The 18,788-nt window shown below is 47.1% G+C and overlaps 1 long non-coding RNA gene across 3 annotated transcripts in view; it reads left to right on the top strand.

Annotated features, from left to right (window-relative positions):
- The window catches only part of LOC138686709 (uncharacterized), a 95,539-nt gene that overhangs the window by 11,692 nt on the left and 65,059 nt on the right, over nucleotides 1–18,788 (top strand). The window contains exon 1 of one of the 3 annotated variants that reach the window (XR_011326009.1): nucleotides 12,702–12,756. The exons of the other annotated variants lie outside the window; for them this stretch is intronic. This is a non-coding gene — a long non-coding RNA (uncharacterized lncRNA). Of the gene's footprint in view, nucleotides 1–12,701; nucleotides 12,757–18,788 lie in introns of those variants that run through there. 3 annotated transcript variants of the gene reach the window in all.

An 18,788-nucleotide genomic window follows, 5' to 3' on the forward strand; every position in this document is an offset into this window, starting at 1 on the left:
TTTGGAACAAAACCACCACCCCACCCACCCCACCCCCAATTTACTGGGCTATTAATGTTTTTAAATTATTTTGCTTTGCAGTGGTAAGATCATTCTGTTCAACTAAATCAGTGCTTCTTTATATTGTATTTTAAACGAATATTGATATATCCGTACAGCACATAGTACTATTTTGTACCATCCTGTGTTCTCTAATGATTTGAATGATAACTAACAGCACAATTAACTTCAAAATCAGAAACTGTTTGAAAGCCAGCCCCCTCCAAGTCTCCTCTCCAATACAGTCAGAAAAATTTGACAGATTCAAGGTACTGTGTTTGTAGGGTTTTGTTCAAAACACATTTCTTTTTAATCAGCACTAGCCTGGGTGCAGAGTTTTGTTTCCAGCAAGACATCATTTTCCAGCAGAAAAACATTGCTTTTCACGATGGTGATCAGCTGTAGCTTGCCTCTTTGAGTGCTGGCACCAGGTTTCGGTGCAGGTTGCGGTGTGCGTGGTGTCAAGGCAGGCGCAGCCCTGTGTGGCCATCGCCTTACGGCGATGCTTGGTGAGTCCTGGACCCCCGCCAGTGCCGCTGACCCCCTGGCCCAGCTGCCACAGTGCGGTGGGGAGTAACCTTCAGCTCTGGGATAACAAGCAGTGGTGGCTGGCTTCATGGGCTTAGCGCCGGAAAGGCAGCTCGCTCCGGCTCCTCTCTGTGCCAAGTGCTTGGCAGCGGTGGCACTGCGGATGCACACGTGTAAGTGTAATTTGCACGCTGTCAGTGCCAGCTGCCAAACTGGAGGGAGGAGGAGGAGAGATACAGCCCTGAATTTCCCAGCGTAAATGTCATCGCTATCGGCAAACTGAGCCTGCTGCTCGTTGCCCCACAATGCCAGAGGGCTGCTTAAAAGGGGGTGGGGGAAGAGGGAGAAAGAGGAAAAAGAAAAGAATAAAGAAACTTTATCAGTTAATTGGTGAAAGCCTTTCTCTTTGACTGTATTTGTTTTGACAAGAGCCTCCCCTTCTTCCCTGGAGTGCTCTGGCAAGTGAAACTCTTGCAAATAAAGCAAAGGATCTGCTGAATGCACAACCATGCATAATTTAGTAATGCTGGAGCCTTCTGCACATCTCATCACAAACTTGCATTCAGTAAGTGCTAACACAACTCCTTTGTTGGTAGGGATTTCTGTGTGTTTCTTCTTTTTTGGTAAGATTTGGACATCAGACCCCTGCCAGGAATTAAAAATTGACCGTCAGGAAGCTTGTTGGGAAGGCTAACATTTAACAGACATATCCATTCATACATACACGCATTTAATATAAAGAAATGTTTGTGAATTCTTGAGTGGGTTGACTTTGAAGGATAGTATGAATAAATAATGGAAGACTAGGTTTTCCTTGAATTCACACTATTCACCCATAAGTCATAAAAACAAACTTGATGCTAGAGAAAATAACTTGGGCCGGGGAAAAAGACAACTCTTCTTTCATTCTAACGAAAAAACAAATGTTTTATGTCTCTGGACTAGGTGTTTGAGAGGAAAAAGCCATAACTCTGTAACTTGGGTGTGTCTATCCCCATCAGGTAGATGTTTCATGCAGGGAGGAAGACAAAAAATGATTAAAACTAGTGTTAATATTTACTTGGACTAATAGAATGTTGTGCAACATCACCTGAATTAAAATCAAGATTGTAATTAGTAGGTGGTTCATCCTGTTCTAACAACGCAGAATAATTAATTCTTCTTTTTCTCTCCACAAATAGTAATTAAAGAGAAATATTACATAGCTGCACCTGTTTTCCATTATACGGTTGCCACAGTGAGTAAACCAAATCTTTTATTGATGAGAACAGCCGTAAGTTTGAAAACTGAGTGAAGAGCATGAAAACCCCTCTGAGGTTCCCTAGAGACATGTGAGAAATCTGAAATTATTAAAACATATGGTGGCACATACTGATTATCAACAGTTCCTACTGCGGTTGTGAGCCCTAATTTCTCTTTGACTTCCAGCTTTTCTACATATTCTCAACTTGGTTGGTTATCCACCCTTCCTTTAGTAAATCTCTTGTGACAGGGAATCAGCATGACATTGCCTAAAAAAAGACTGTTGCATGTTGTTTCCCATCCACCTTTCTCAATGTTTTCACTTGATAAGGTATCTTTTTTATTTTGATAGCCTAAGAAGTGATGCGCTTGGAGGAAATACGAACAGCATGGAGATGGCTTCTTTCTTGTGTCCGTGCTTATTTGTGAGGTGAGGAGCCGGTCAGGGGAGGCAGTGGGAGAAGTGGTCAATAGGTTCAGATTACTGCCTTCTCCAGAATACACAGATGGTTTGCAGAAGCAAGTAACAGAAAGGTGATCAAGGACAGAGAAATTGTAGAGTCAAAAAAGGTATTGCTTATTGTGATGAAGAGAACCTTAAAGCTGGAGATTTGGTGAGTTGAAAGTGCAAAAGGTAAACTAACAAGGCTACCACCAGCAGTGTGGAGGGGGGGCTGGTGCCCTGCAGTATGTCTGAAATATTCCCTTGAGCGTTAGTTTGAGAGCAAGGACAGGACAGGAGAAAGCAAGGCTTGAATATAGTTTTAAATAATAGCCATAACGAGTAAAGGTGCTTCTCTGAGGTGGATGACCATTCGTTTGCTTTGAAAGAATACGGAATATGTTGTTTCAGCAGATACCAACACGCGTGGGTCTGCATGCGTTGGCCTATAAACATTCCTCCCGGCCCAGCCTGGTTAGTGAATTTAATTAGTGACCGTGGATGCCATCATTATTTCTGGAACTATTAATGGTTTTCCGGGAATTTACTAAATACAGTTTTTTCTTACTGTTGTTTACATGGTGGCAGCAACTCCAGGTGCTGGCATGGCCGTGCCATCCCGTACACCTCTCTCGTGCTGCGCCAGGTCTTGTTGCAGTGTTTTGGGATGGGTGACTAACACCCGCTCTCCCCAGCAGCAGCGTCGGCTGCTCTTGTCGGACAAGTACTGAAACTGCTGCATTCCCCACCGAGAACAAATCTGAAATTGTTCAAAAGCAATTTCTGTATCGCTCCACCCAGGAGTTTGATAGGAGATGGCACATATGCCTCTGGCAGGTGGAGGGGCTGCCGTGCTGTTTGTGAGCCGTTATCTCCCTTCATGTGGACGATGGGAGGGCTGTGGCGGTGGGGCTGGGAGAGGAGTGCTGGGGGTCCGACTGGGGAGGGGACTGGGACCCAGAGCAGTGCTCCAGCTGCTGGGGCTGTTTGGTGGTTCTGCTGCTCTTGCTGGACAAGAGGGCAGCAGACCAACTGCTCCCTAGGAAGTCATGGCCAGTTGTGCTTACGAGCAGCAGGCAGTTGTGGAGGTCAAAGTTTGGATTGCCTGAACCTCAGAAAGTTTTTTTCCATGCTGGTAAAGAGACTGAAAATTTCATTGTTTGTAACTCAGTTCAAAAGGGCTGGACTCATTTAGCTGATTGATTTTTCTTGTATAGGTGGACAAAATTTTAATCTACTGTTCCTTGTTCCCCGTGGCATTTTATCTTGCTGCTGTGCTGTGCAAGTTTAACAGAGCTCTTCAGCAATTATGAAGAAAAAGTCCAATCAGTGGATTGGATTGCTCCAGTGGAGTCGCAGCCTGGGTCTGGGATGATACTGGCTGAGTATCACCTTGTGACTGCAGCTTATCCCCTGGTTTGGAGATTGGAGGAGAGCTTTGCTAATATTGGGGTGTGATTTCACAAGAAGATGGGCGAGTTGTGGGGAAAATCTGTGCCCACGGTCCCGGTGCAGGCTTGGGTACCCAAGCAGCGCGTCACCTCCTTCCCCTCCGCGCACCTTGTGCAGAAGCAAGTGTCGTGTTGCTGTTACCGTTAATGATCAGAGGCCTCGGCAAGGTTTAGGAGGGTTGTTCTGGGTGCCATGCAGCCCAACCCGGGGCACCGCATTGTGCAGAGAGGGTGCTCTGAACCACCCTGAGCTGGCACCAGTCCTCAGTAATCGGGCAGTGGTGGTAGAGGCTGATCTGTGCGAGAAGCAGCTCCTCTGGGGCCGCGGATGAATCTCCAGCTGTTAATATAATTTTGAATTGTGGCAAACAAAGACCGAGAGGTTATACCCAAGTCAATATTTTCCATAGGAAGGTAACAGCAGGCGAAAGCACATGAGGAATTGTACTGCAGACCTCTTGCAAACACTGGCCAAAACTTACCCTGAGAGCAGTGGTCCAGCGGTGCCCCGCACCCTTTCTGTGGGCGTATGTGGCCGGACTGACGGACAGTCCCGCTCCAGAGGATGTTTCTCTGGTGTTCATTCAGCAGCATCCTCTAACCCCCATCCCTGTTATGTGTAAGAGATGGTTTAAAATCCTGTTTGCCTCAGCAGCCCCCTGAATCACTAGGCTTTATTCTGCTGTGGTTTTAAAAAAATGTTGTCACGTAGCTGATGTTAATACTGAGTGTTTACACTTGATACTATGTTTGGGCCCCAGAGAGAGAGTATATTCCTATGTCTGGTTGATGCATTTATACTGTTTGCCAAGTTCCCTGAGTGCAAGGACATCTGCTACCACTCATTGGCCTTTATCTGTTGCCGTTCTCTTTTTATGCATGCATAAGTATTTACTGATATTGATTAATAATTATTTCTCATAAATAATACATCACTTTGATTCTGTATACGCCACTGAGAACAATGCAGAAATACGCCGAAGTGTAATAAATATGGTAGTGAGGTTTGCTCCGTGCCATAGAGCTGCCCCAGGACTTCGGGGCCGGCTGATGGCAGCGCACGAGCACGGCTTGGTGTGGGGCACGGCTCCTGTTGCGCTCGCATCAGCATCGCTGCCCAGAAACCTCCAGGTTCAGCCCCCAGCCGAGCTGAAACTGTTGGGTTCTGGGCACTGCTGACACTGCCCTGTGCTTTAGGAGGAAAAACTCTTTCCTCTGCCCCAGCTGGAGAAAACCAAGAGGGAGCATGGCAGCAGATCGCTCTGTCGGCTGCAGGTGCCCGGTGCCAGGCTGCAGGGACGCCGGGGATGAAGTGCTCTCACCCACGCGGACGGCGAGCCGGGTGCTGCCCTGCCGGTGCCTCACCAGAGCCTGTGCCCTGCCGGATCCTGGGACGCGGAGCCGGCAGCCTCGGGAGCGAGGAGCTGAGTCCGCTGCTGCGGCAGCCGAGGTGTGCCAGTGCGGAGCCCAGCTCGCAGCCAGCCCTCGGCCTCCACCTTTGTATTCAAACCGTTCACCAAGAACGATGGAGAACGGCACGGGCTCAGGTGCAGGCACGGGGGGAGTTTCACCTTCCAGTCGTACCAGGAGGGGAGCTGGCACGCAGGGATGGGGGAGTGCTGGGTACCATGGCTGAAATCACATTGCTAACGAGTATTGCCTCTCTGAACAACTTGGGTTACTAATATTAGTAATTTTTTGCCTCAGTAAAATTGGAAGAGTCTGGTCTCACAGCCCCATTGTACCAATCGCAGCATAAATAAATAACATAAAAGCTAAGCCCTGAGAGAGCCCGTGGTCCTGGGTTTAGTCAACTCAGACGTGAGGGACAGAGGAAAATAACATTAGAGGCGAGCACAACCACAGCTCCTCTGTGGGGAAAAGTAGGTCATTTTGAAGCAACAAACAGCTGAAACAAAAACCGAATAAACAAAAGAGAAAAGAAAAAGGAGATGGGATTAGGATAAAAAGTCCGTTTTATCAAATCCCAGCTGAACAATGATATCAGTTCTGGGAATGCTCTGTGGCAGGTGGTTGGCACTGCACCCAGCGCTGGAGCAGGGAAGGGGCCCCACTTTCCCAGTGAGCCGTTGCTTGTGTTGAGCTAGGAAATTCTGGAGAAAACAGGCTGTTGCAAATGGCCTTTCAGGGAGTCCACCTCTTCTTAAGCTCATAGCTAAATCCTATGCATCCCTGAAAAATGCTTAGCTGATTTATTATTTACCAACAAATCACAGTCAGCCAAGTGCAACCCAGTCCACCACCCCGGTATTTGTTATTGCGGTGCAAACCTTTTTGTTGGAAAAGACAGATGCCAGGATGGTTTGCTTTAGGAAAAAAAATATTCCCGTTAAATGGGACTGCCCTCCTTTCAGTACAAAGGTAGGGCATGGGGGGGCACCAGCCAGAACCTTTCAGACCACAGCGGTGGGGAAGGCTGACCTTTTCTGCAGCGGAGCAGGCTTGATTGCAGGGACTTTTTTTTCTACCCTTTCCTTTGGTGAGAAGACAAAAAGGTGGAGGATTATATGCTAGAGCCAGGATGCTGAGCATTGGGGAGTTCTGATTTTGCCCACGCAGTAATGCTGTTGACCTTTTTTTAACATATGCTTTGATGATCAAAAGGCAATTCTGTTATCAAACAGCACTTGCTACTCTAGATCTCCAAGTGCTTTTTAAAGAGGACAGGAACATGTGCTGTGCCTTACAGCAGAGGCTTGGGGAGCTGGATTAGTGTGGGAAGTCACAATGCAGACCTGAGGCAAAATGGGGCACCGAGGACATCCACAGTGCAAACGCACAGAAATCCCTCCTGGACTGGCGAGTAATATACTATTACAAAAGAGAGTTATTCTTCCTGGCACAACCCAGGTACTATTAGTATGTAGTCATATGCAATAGACAGAGGGACCATATGTCCCTGCTTTTGGAAACTTCTGTAGGCCCTGTTCTTGGAAACACCTATAAAGTCAATATACTATTGACAGTCACTGTCCTGTGTTTGTCACATCAGGTTATCTGCCACACCAACAAGAGCTGGGAGTTTTTCCATTATATTCATTGCTTTTGCAGTGATTTGTGGTGCTTAATCAAAGTTCATGGAACTAAATCAGTTTGTACCAGCTGAGTATCTGACCCACTGCCTTTTTGTCTAGGCAAATACAGGCTAATAAACTTTGTTACGCTGAAGAAATGTTAGGTGGTTGTGCTACTGCTAAAAACAAAATAATTGCCATTGAATATACATTGCTCTGAAATAAAATGAAGGTTCTCATCTGTTACTGATGATTTTCAGCAGAGTCTGTTTTTTGCAAAAAACCTTTTCTAATAAAATACATCATTTCCTCCTTCCTGGTACCCACTTGGGATCAGCCCATGGCCAGGCTGGCATCTTCTTCCCGACTTCTTGCCCAGACGCTGCGAGCATGGCTCTGGGGTGGCCTTGGACAGGTTTCTTGGTAGCGCAGGGAGAAGCTCAGCAAGCCCAGATGACCTGCAGGCACACAAGACCCTATCTCTGCTGCCCCTTTTCAAGCCAGAGCGGTTGTCCCCTTTTTGCAGGTAAAATTTCAGCTACCTGGGCTTTCTCTTGGTAATGGTATGATGGAAAGATTTGGTTAGCCTGGATTTCTACTGTTAATTTATCTCCCCTGGTTTCCTGGTGTTTGTCCTCGTACATTTGTCTTATGTTTTTATACTTGGCCTTAGTAACCTGACCTATTTTCCACTTTCCATGTATTTACTCCCTGTGGCAAAACCCAGAGTCCGCAAGACATCAAAGATAGTGCATATCCTCTTCCAAATTTGTCGTGAAATCATTGTCTGGAGGCAAATGGTAATTTCCACAAAGACTAGGAAAGATTGAGAAAATCCCTGTTTCAGATGGCAGCAACCTCGACTCTGAAATAATTGCTTTCTTTGGCTACTCTTTGCATGAGCTCCTAATGGTTTCTGCTCCTGTAGTTCTTCTGAATCACTTACTAATAGTTGCAGCATGTCTGATAGCATTATTATTTTGCAAGGGAAAAAGCTGGACAAGACACTTCTGTTTGTGTACAATGCATGTATGATCATTGTGGCATGCTGTGGCAGGTATGTGATGCTCCAGTTTTGTCTCTGTCCCATGGCCACAGAGGGTGGATCCTGCTGTAGAAGTGGATGTGGACCCCTCGATGCTCCCTTGCCCAACATGAAAAGCATTTTAATGGCTGGGTCCAGTAGGGTAACATGAAGAGTTAAAAGAGTAAGAGGAAATTTTTTTTCCAGTGGGAATCTCTTTACATATCTGATGTTATTTAGAAAAAATCCAGAGATTCTCCGTCTTTAAATAGGGTTACATATTTTATCTATCAAGAGAGAAAGTCTGGTGTGTAATATTATGTAAATAACTTTGGTATGTTGGGTAGCTCTGAGGCTGGCAAAAGAGAAGATATTAAAAAAAAAAAAAAGCCAAAGATTTGAATCTCTGGCTGCTTCATATCCTCTTTTGCAGATCCCTGCCTCCTTATGAAATAAAATATATTGTGTAACATACTTAAAGCTATCACAGTTAAATCTAAGTTCAATATCTCTAGTGTCATGCTCCTGTATGTAATTTGGATGCTATACGTTTTTCTAGTTATTACTTAGGAATAATGCTGTACAAAGTCAAGCTGAAAACCAATTGGAAAGTTGCCTTTTTGCAACTTCCAGAGCTTTTTTCTTTTCTTGTTAGTTTAAGTATTTTCCTGCAAGAAAATTGTATTGACTGAATTGCTGTGCTTCTCAGTTATTTCTTGCTTTGTGAATTCATAGCTGTTCCATCTTATCAGGGTGGAAATTTCATTAGGGAAATTTAGAGGGTTTTCCTTTTAATTAAAGGAGGTATCATACTTACTTGGTCAAACTACAGCTGCTAATTCCCAGCTGTCATTGTGGCATTTGTTTAATTAAGAGCAAAATTATCTGCACGACTGGAGAACCATGAGATAGGCTTTTTCAGCATTTGCAGGGTAAGAGCTGTAGCTGGGGTAAATTAGCATCACTCCCCTGCTGTCAGTGGAAAACCAGCACCTTCTACTGTCTGAGGCTAGATTAGAGCAATGGGAGAGGGCGGAAGCAATCGTATGTCTTCCTTGGCCGTGAGCTGCCAGTTAAACATCGCTAATGATGCTGATAAGGATGTTCTCCGACAGATCTCTTCCTGTCCAAGTTGCGCTGTTCACCTCACTCCCATTCTTCAAGACAAAAACCAGCTGTCTTGCCTTTCTGCAAATATACTTTGCCATACTTCACACTTCGTAGTTTATGCTTAACTTTTTTTCTTTTACAAAATTAATATTTAGGGGTTTAGCTTACCCATCTTCTGGGGAGCGAAATCTATGTGACTTACCAATCTTGTTCATGTATGCTTGATTGATTTGTAGACATTAAGGTTCCCATCAAAAATGTATGCATTATGACCAGCTGTGATTTAGTTAATCAGAGAGATAGACTTTGTTATATTAGCTTAGCAAATGGGTACTATGGAGGGGAAAAATCCCCTGATGGAGATAAAACAGATCTCAGACACTAGTCATCATCTTACTGACCTTCAAATGAGTTTGAGTTCTAACTTATTATCATCCCAGCATTAATGAAATATCAGAGATCTCTTAGCATCAGGCGGAATTAACGATTATCCAGCAAGGAACAATGTAAGGAATTTTTTTCTTTGTAGGATGTAAGAATGGGTAAGTTGTAAAATTAAGATTAGAATTAGAAGATTCATTATAGCTTGTTATAATAGTTTTATGATTTAAAAAAAAAATTCAAACTTCTTTTTCATGATGCATACACACAAAACGAGTGATTGGTTGAAACGTTGAATGTGTGACGAAACACAACAAAAACGAGTGACCTGAAAAATGCCCCTTGTGCTTACCTGGCGAGGCAGCCTGCGAAACGGAGCTCCGTGGCGGGGCGAAGGCTCGGAGGCTCCGCAGTCTGTACGATTCTGACTGGCAGAGCGATGATGGCGGGTGCTAGAGGGCTTTTACCATTTCCTCTTATTTTCACTGCACTGTTTCTTCACGTAGGGGTGGTACGCTCCTGTCCCTTTTGGGTGTCTGCTGCCTGCTCTGGCACCAGCACCGGCTGCTCAAGCATCAGATAAAACAGTGCTCAGGAGCTGCGGTGGCCTCGGTTGTGTGGGAGCCAAATCCTCGTCTGCTGGTGATGATGGCCTGGCCTGGCCTGGCCCGGCAGCAGAGGTGCTGCCCGGCAGGGTCCAGACATCGTGTGCTGCTGTTTGGGGGTGGGTGTGCTGCAACGGGTAGAACAGAAAAACCCTTCCCCAGGTCATGTCAGCAGGGACTGCTGAGATTTACTGAACTTCTTTTCCTTCTGTGGAATGTGGGATGCGTTCTGCTTCCTAGAGTAATTTGACACTTGTAAAAAAAAAAAAGGAAAAAAGAAAAAAATCCTCCTTTTGAAGGGACTTGGGACACTTTTTGTGCCCTTGTTTAGTCCTGCCAGCCACTTTCTTCATTTCATGGTATTGCCCTTGGAAGCTTGTCAGACCGCTTCATGCTTGAGCAAGACTGCCGCATTGGTTGTGGGATGCTGGCAGAGGTTTGTACCTTTAATGAGCAGAAACACGGAGCTTTTTTCACTAAACATGGATTACACACTCACAGTGGTGTGGGCACAGTGGCTCAGAAATCCCTTTCTTACAAATAATAATCTGAGATTTTTCTTAAGGAGCAGCAGTGAAATGCACCAACATGGAGTAACAAATAGTTGGTCCCAGTGCTCATAACTCTTATCAGTCTCTGATGTGATGGGTGGGGGAGAGAAGCGTCTGTCTGTCTGCATACATTTATATGCATATAAAGAGTAATATTCCGAAGGCCAGCTGACCACACAGGAAACCCCCACAAAAAACCAAAGGGGACCCCACCTGTGGGGTGGGTGGGCATGGCAGGGGCTGCCTGCGGGCTCGGGGGGCTGGCCGAGCTCTCGCCATGGGTCTGGCAGCGCCTGGTCCTCGTCCTTGTGGGATTAATTTAGGTGCAGGCATGGCTGGTGGGTTTAGCAGGATTAGTCATGACACCAGGAGAGTCTGCAGTGTTAATGAAAGCTGTGTTAAGTGGGAAATTCGTAAGTGACCCGAGGTGACGATTTCCCATAATCTTCTCTTTTTTTACTGGATGGATGAAATGGAAAATTGATGCGTCTAAACCGCATTTTTTTAAGCCTGCTTCTGAGCAGAATGCTAGATCCACTTGATAATACAGTTGATGTATTGAGTTTGCCCAGACCTTCCTTCTCTGATGTCTGAGTGCATAGTTTGACTTGAAATCCTCTCCAATAAATTCAAGGCTGTAAAACTATAATAGGACCCCAGAGCAACCTCCAGTTTCTTGAACTAAAACATATGTTTTCAGAGATTTTTGGAAGGTATTGATCTTCGGTGTGTTTAATGATCATTATTAACCTCAGAATTATGTAGGGGAAAAATGAGAAACGAAAGGGAGGAGGGAGGAACGGGTAACCTTCAAGCTGGTGGAAGAGAAGACTAACTGTTCTTGTAAGAGACTCCCTGGCTCCCAGCGCCTGCCGTCTGATCCGATGGTGCGACCAGGGTCGGCGGCAGCGCCAGCGTCCTGCCCCGCTCGCTGCAGCCGGCGTGGGGCTGCGGGGGCAGGACCCGCCGTGGGGGCCGGGGACGTGCAGGGACGGCGACGGAGCCGCGGGGGCTGCTATGCCTGGGGGTCCCCTTGGATGCTCTTTCCTCTCTGAGGCGTCGCCGTCCCGTTCAGAGACCCGGGAATTGAAGCATGCTCCCTCTTCGTAAATGCCAACGTGATGGAAATAGCACAGCAAAGAGAGCTGGGATCCTTGGGGGGCTATCTCCTCCTCCCTTGAGGAGTTTTTAAAGCCTGGAAAGGCACCAACCCATTAAAAATCTCATAACAAAAGGTGAAAAATGTGGAGAAAATTTGACCTGTTAATAAAGGATTTAGTCAAACATTTATGTAAATATTTATACTGCACTATACCATTAGCTTTTCCAGTTAATCTGCTTTCTCTGCTAATGGCTCTGAGCAAAATATGTTCCCAGAGTAGTTTACAATAAAAATTAGTGCTGTATCTGGCCTATTACTCTTCTTCCATAAATGATTAAAAAGGGATAGATGCAAAAATCCATTTCTGAGCAGGCTTTTTAGCCCTGACCACTGATTGTTCTTTTCTCTTATAGAAAATAAAACAATTAAAGGATAATAGAAATTGCCAGTTTCTGGGAAGTCCGCTTCGTTCGCTTGTCATTTTGGAAGGCAACTTTTATTTGCAAATGGGAAAACCTTAAGAATTTAAAATGTCACTTAGAGCATCTGCAGTTGCCCCGTAGAAGCGTTTGTTCACCTGTCAGCCTTTATAAGCATGTGAACATGGATTTCTTTTACTCCTGGGAAATCTTGTCCAATTCTAACACTTTTCAGTGTGGTTGGCGAAGGAGTAGCCTGAAGTTAAACACAAGAATATATTATTGCATTTGACACTTTTCACAAACATTGTGCTTAGTGTATTTTGAATATTGAACACAAACGACGGGTCCTTCAGCATACTGGATAAACCTGGTTCATGCCAGAAGTCCAACTACCAGCAGAGCAACTTCTGGGTGAAATTCTGCTGAGGACCAGCTCTAGGCTTCTGCATTTGAATAACAAGATGCTGCTTCACTTTGCATGTGAAGAAGAGTTGCGGTACTGGACATTTTGACTTTGTGTGGGCTATGTTCAGATGCCTTATAAAGGAAATATTAACAGCCCTTCTGGTTTGTTAACAGCTGTCTCTCACAGCAATACTGAAGATTAAACCTACCGAGGGCCAGTGTAAAACCCTTTTGTTTTCCAGATTCTACTCAGTCAGCCACAATTACTGGTTGAATGGGGGTAAATATTTTTAGAAATGCTGAGGCTTAAAAAACCCCCTGCGTCACAAAGCAGCTTTAAATGAAGCATAGTAGCTCCCTGAAAGCCAAGGGTGTTCACCGGGAGGAGACTTGACTGTGGCCACAGGAGACTGGGTGAGGTGAGTGCAGCCGATAGGGCTGGGGTGGTAGGACACATCCACATGAGAGAGAGAACAGAGGGACCCCAAAACAAGACGTGATGATGTTTCTCCCCTTCCCTTGTCAGCTGGAGGGACCACCAGTGTAAACGCCATAGCATGGTACAGACCCGGTTGAAAGAAAAAGGCGTTGCTCGGTCTGCCTGGAGCTGGAGCGTTTGGGAAAGATAAAGACAGGGAATTTGTAGACCTTCAGATTTTGTTCTGATTTGAAATGCTCGATTTTGAAATCTCAAGATACTCTCAGAAATGTTGCCTTTTCCTCAGCTGCATCCACAGCCCTTGGGTACCACGGGCTCGCTCGGCATCAGTTGTGCCATTGTGACCGAGCCTGGATTTTCCCTACGCAAACACCTGCTGCAGACAGAAAGTAGCTTTCAATTAGACCTGTCTTTCCTGCAAAGGTTCAATCTGCCAATCTTAATAGCATGAACACGTACTAAAAACAAAATGCTCAGCTGGAGTAGTTACTGAAAGCGAATACAGAAGTCTGTATCTGACTGCAAAAAATGCCCTTATGTGCTGTGTTGGAGGCATCCGCTCAGGAGCCAGATAAACGTGTAACTTAGCAACAAAGAACAAATTGTGAGGGTTTGCAGTGAAATGTCAGAGCTCAATCTTTAGATCAACTTGTACCTGTGTGAACAAATACCCCAATTTGCGGAGCTGAACCCTCCTGCATGCCCCGTGCTTGCTGCTGGCATGAGCTGTCTCCTATGGCCCTTGGGCATCCAGTGCCTGTAACTTTGCTGGCTGCTGTTTTCCTGGACTTGTTCCTTCGGTTCCACTTTTCCGTGGGTCTGATAAAAAGTGATTATGTCCATTTCCTGCCAAAGGGACCCTGTCATGAACAAAACCCTCCGTGTTATTATCCACCTCTTTCTCAAAGTGATAAACAGTATGTTCAGCCTACAGCACTACGCCATATGTCTGCATGAATTCTTATAACAGATGTGCTGAGGCTTGGAAAAACTTATTTTAGATAAGCCAAATAATCTTTTAAATTATCTTTTGCTGAAAATATTGTATTTTTGTAGGCATTCAAGAGTGTTATGGCATAAAATACTAGGCTAATTATCATTATCTTCTCTATTATGTTTGCTGAAATATTCTTTGCAGTTGTCAAATATGTGTCTATTTTGTTATTTGGGAAGGAATCTTTAGACAGCTGTATATTTTGATTCTTGATCATGTAATTTCATGTATATATTTGATTGCAAGAAGATGTTATCCAAAAGGATAGCAGCAACAGCTCGCACTTGTTTATTAGGATTATTCCATTGTGGCAAGAACAGATTCCTCAGATGGCTCCTGCGGACCAGCGCTTCCCGACAGCCCGGCTCCCGGGACCAGCGTGGCGGGTGCTGGTGGGGCTGGGGGTGGCGTTTCCCCTGTCCTGGGGGTCTGCTCGACCCCCAGGGGCCGGGGCGATGCCGTGTGTTGTCCTACGCAGATCCTGGGGCTCTGCTTAGAGTCAAGCCCGTGATTAGCGAGCGAGGCTGTGCCCTTGCTTCAAAGCGTACGCGTGCATCTTAGACCCCTTTGAGCTAGCGCTCAGCTCTTGGCAGCGCTGAGCTGATAATGCTGAAATGCAGTTTTTTCCGACAAGTTTGGTAATTAGGTACAAGGCTGATGGAAAATCCCTCCAGCTGCTAATGTTGCAAAACACTATTCGCCTGAAATTAAGACAAATTTTATTGCAACAGCGAGCCAGCAGAGGGGATACATTTACAATTCATCCCGGTTCCCTCCAGAAAATATGTTATTTGGATCTGGCTTGCTGGAGATGTGACAGTGCTCTCTGGCTGCGGAATAACTGTGAGATAGGTGCTGCGAGTGCATGTGTTCATAGTCAAGTCGGGGGGGGGGGTAAAGCATTGTGCTTCGAGCATCGGTATATCCATTTACTTAAATTATCGCTAAACCTAATGTCACCCCGTCTACTCCATCGCATGTTATTGAGTGCTCCAGCTGAGTAATCTCATTAGAATTTGTCTCGTTTTCACCTCCGGCAGCAGCCATGTACACAGCTTCTGAAAAGGTTATTCACACAATATTGCATGACCTTGATGAAAGGCTAATTTGATAAGAATTCAATTTAAAATTCCATTTGTACTGACAAACCAGGATTTTATTGATGTCACAAATTTTCAGCAGTGGAAGTGACATTAGGAGCGAGACTGCATTGTTCGTAGGCCTGAAGGTGGAAAAGGCAGAGGATTTATAGGAACTGCTTTATCAAAGGGTCAGCATACCTTGCAGCAGTTTAGTCTAGATGCTTCAGTAAACTGTTCTTAAGTTTTCTTTCCTTTATTATCTTATTTTTCTTTCCAGTTTACTTAGAGATCTTTGCGGTGGCAGGGACAAAACAGTGGCTGATAGGTAAGGTTGTTTCGCAGCACGTTCCCAAGTGCATTCCCTCCTTGCCCTTTCATCCTTCGGTCTCCGTGAGGTTGAGGCAGCAGGCTGAATAAACAAACAGCACGACTTGCTCTCTCTGAGCGGTGAGTTCATGCCGTGAGCACGGGTCCCCCTTCTCCCTGGCAAAAGCCACGAGGTGGCTGCGAGCGTGCAGGGCTGAGCCAGGCGCAGGGGTCCGGACCCTGCTCGCCGCAGCCGCGCTGAGGATGGGTGCCCGTGCCCAGGGAGGCAGAGTGGCGGCTTTCATCGCCTGTGCCGAAGGGACTGGTGTTGCAGGGGGCTGGCACCAGCCTGCAGTTACAGCTGGGGCCGCTCTCTGTGCGGGCAGAAGGCACCCGGGCACTCAGCACCACCCGTCCCCTCCCCAGCTGCCGGCAGCAAGGAAGAACTCCGAGGCGTCAAACCGGAGAATGGTTTTGGTGCAAAGGTCTCAGGTTCTTGAAAGCTTGTCCAGTTTTCCCAGCTGTGTGTGGCTCTGAGAAGGGACGCTGCCTCTCCCTGAGCCTCATCTCTTGTGCAGGTCATCAATAACAGGGCCAGATTTGGACCCATAATTCTTTAATCCTGTTCCTGTGCTGAAACCACAAACTTCATTGTCTTGTAGTCCTTTTCCATTGCCTTTTGTATCACATCTTTGATCTCAGACCTATTTCAGAAGACGCCCTCCTTGGAGAGGGGACTTGGAGGGAGCAACCGAGGGCAGCGAGAGTCCAACCCTCGGCGCTGCTGCTGCCAGTGTTGGCAGAGCCTGGGCAGAAGCCAGCACAGGGGGTCAGGGTGCTCCTGTTATTTTTGGAGGCCATTTGAGCTGTGTTACAGGGGATACCTGTGGGAAGAGAGAGGTGTAATCAGGAGCGTGCCTGAACAGGCACCCATGGAGGTCACAGCGCAGTGGGACAGGTCGGGTGCTGTGGCAAGGACCATCTGCTCACCCGGGCTGTGCTCGCAGCCTTGCTCTCTCCAACGCTGCAGCGCAGACGGTTTTTCTAAGAGGATGTTCCTCACTGACATTGCCCAATTTCTGTCATGTTCTGGGAACAGATGGGGAGTAAACAAGAAATACATGCTCATCCGGCGACATACACTGCTCATCAGTTGCTATATAGTCCACCAGCTTGCTGTGATGCTGAGAACCATTTTTAATGCTTCTTGCTTGTGATCAAAGTAGTGGCTTAGATCACATCAGACCTGTGTCTGTCACGCAGACGAGCTGACACAGCCTGCCCATCACTCATTAACCTCTTGTAACAAGAACCTGCAGTGCAGAGCCTGACAGTGTGAAGATGCTGCCGCAGTGGTCCCTCCCAAGGGCGAAGGGAGGTTTGTGCCCAGGGATGTGAGAGAGAGCACAGTAAGAAAACTGCAGGTAGCCAAGGGCTGTGGGAGTCAACATGGGCAGAAGAAGACAGCGACAGAAGAGAGAGATGCGGCAGCCTATTACTGTTTCTTCCAAATCCAGAAAAGCTTAACAGCAGTACAATCTGTTGTTTGTGTAAAAATGTGTTAGTGTAAGGCAGGGTGGAAGAGCCTGCCTGAAAAAGGCGCTTGAAAAAAACTAGTGCTCCAGCACAGAGAAACATCTGGCAAGAAAGGGTGCTGGCACCTTGCACGAGCTCACCTCGGGTCTGCACACCGTGCCTCCGGGATGGGATGCCGTTTCACGCTGCCTCTCCCCGCTCCTCTGAGATTTTCTGTCTTTTTCTTTCTTTAACCAAAGCACAAGGAAGAATAGCTTGCTCAAAAAGACAACTCCCAGTGGCATAGGGCCATCTTTGTTTCAATGGAAGTGTGCCATTTTCCCACTTCCATCGAAAGCCCATCTGATCCTGCTAATCCCACGGCCTTTGGGATGTCCATCTGTGCCCAGTGTGGAATGGAGATCCTCCTGATCCCGGGCATCCCACTCCTGAGCCAGCCTGGGGCAGCTGATGGGAGAGCCTGGGCAGGAGGAGCCCTGTGCAGAAGGGCTGCAGATGGAGAGAGACACCTCTCAAAGGCATGTTCCTGCCTTTCATTGTTACTGATCTCTCTTGAAAGATAGACATCATTCTGGAAATCTGGAATATCGGCTACTTTGCTATTCTTCCAAATTTGAAGACCATACAGCTACCAAATCATTCTTCCCCGTCCCCCCCTCCCCTGCCAGCCAAGAGTTTCTAGGAGTTTCCAGAAAATCCCCAGGGAGACTTGTGTAATCGCAGTTTCCCTGTGTATCTTCTCAGGTGCCCAGTGGCTGAGAACTTGCCCCTGCGGTGCAGCCTGGCATCTTCCCCAGACAAAGCAGTAATCAGAGGAGTCTGAGCTGAGCGGGGAGGAGAGCGGCGTTGTCTCTGTCCACATTTACAACTATTAATTTAACTTACCTTGTCCTATTGATTTAAATATGATCCTGCTGGAGAGGATCTTGGCTCTGAAGCTCTTGATACGCCTTCACTTTTGCTTTTATGTATTCTAATCACACATACTGTTTCAGGTATTTGATTTTAAATTGCAAAGTGGTTACCACAGGCTGGCTAGATTTAGAAGGAACTTGCTAAAACACCAAGGGTATCTGGCAGCTTCCTGGGTACGATTGTCGAGTCCCGGCAGAACATTAGAGGAATACAGAAACCAGTCGCAGTGAGGCTGGGGAGATGCTGCCGTCTTCACTTGGCTAAAGCCATCATTAATTAATTGCAGTTGGTGCTCCAAGGTTTGCCCCAGAAGGCAGAGAGGTGTCCGGGCAAGGGGCTGCGCTGCCACAGGGACCTGGGGAAGAGCTGTCCCCGTGGAAATACTTCCGAGATCCCAGCAGGTCCCGCAAGCTCCTCTCCGGAGACTCACCGGTGAAAGGCTCCGCTCCGGCCGGCCCTGCTTTTCTCCTGGCCGCAGACACCGCCGGTCATTCACACGCTACGCCCTTGGCGTAGATGCCAGGCATGATGCGGCTGGTGAGAAACCTCTTCTGTCCGCGAGGGTTGGGAGCGTTCTGCCCAGGAAAAGGATGGCTCATCCCCTCACAGCACCTCTCTCGCTGCTCCGTGGCCGGGACCCGGCGGGCTGTGCAATGAGGGGAGGATGCATCAGCCGAGAAAGGGAAGGGTGCCGTGCAGGGCTAGGGCAGACCAAAAGGCAGAGGAGGAATGAATAAGACAAATTGCTCTGTAAGCGTCAGGGATGACTGAATGGCTTCGGAGGAACTAAAAATAGTCAGACCTGGCTCCAGGGCCTGGTCGTTTTTGTGGTCTTTCACAGCTGCAGAAAGCCGGTCGTGGTGTAAAACGGGTCATAGCGGGAATGGCGTATACCGGCGTAGTTACACCAGCTTTGGTCCTGAGGGGGCGTTTAGGGACGAGAGGGACCCTGTCCTCCACCGACGACCGATGACCAAGCTCAGCTGCCAGCCTGTGCCCGCGCTGCCCGACGGTGATGCCCGAGGCCGCCCTGGGCTCCGTGCAGCTGTTTCGGGTGGCACTGAGCGGGGACACGCGCTCCGGGATGGGGCTCCCGCCCAAGAACGGCGATTGCCGTCCCCCGTTATCAGGAGCTGCTAATCAGCATGCGCTGCGGTTACTGCACCCGGAGTGTCGCAG

Source organism: Haliaeetus albicilla, chromosome 9, assembly GCF_947461875.1.
Source record: "Haliaeetus albicilla chromosome 9, bHalAlb1.1, whole genome shotgun sequence".
NCBI lineage: Eukaryota > Metazoa > Chordata > Aves > Accipitriformes > Accipitridae > Haliaeetus > Haliaeetus albicilla.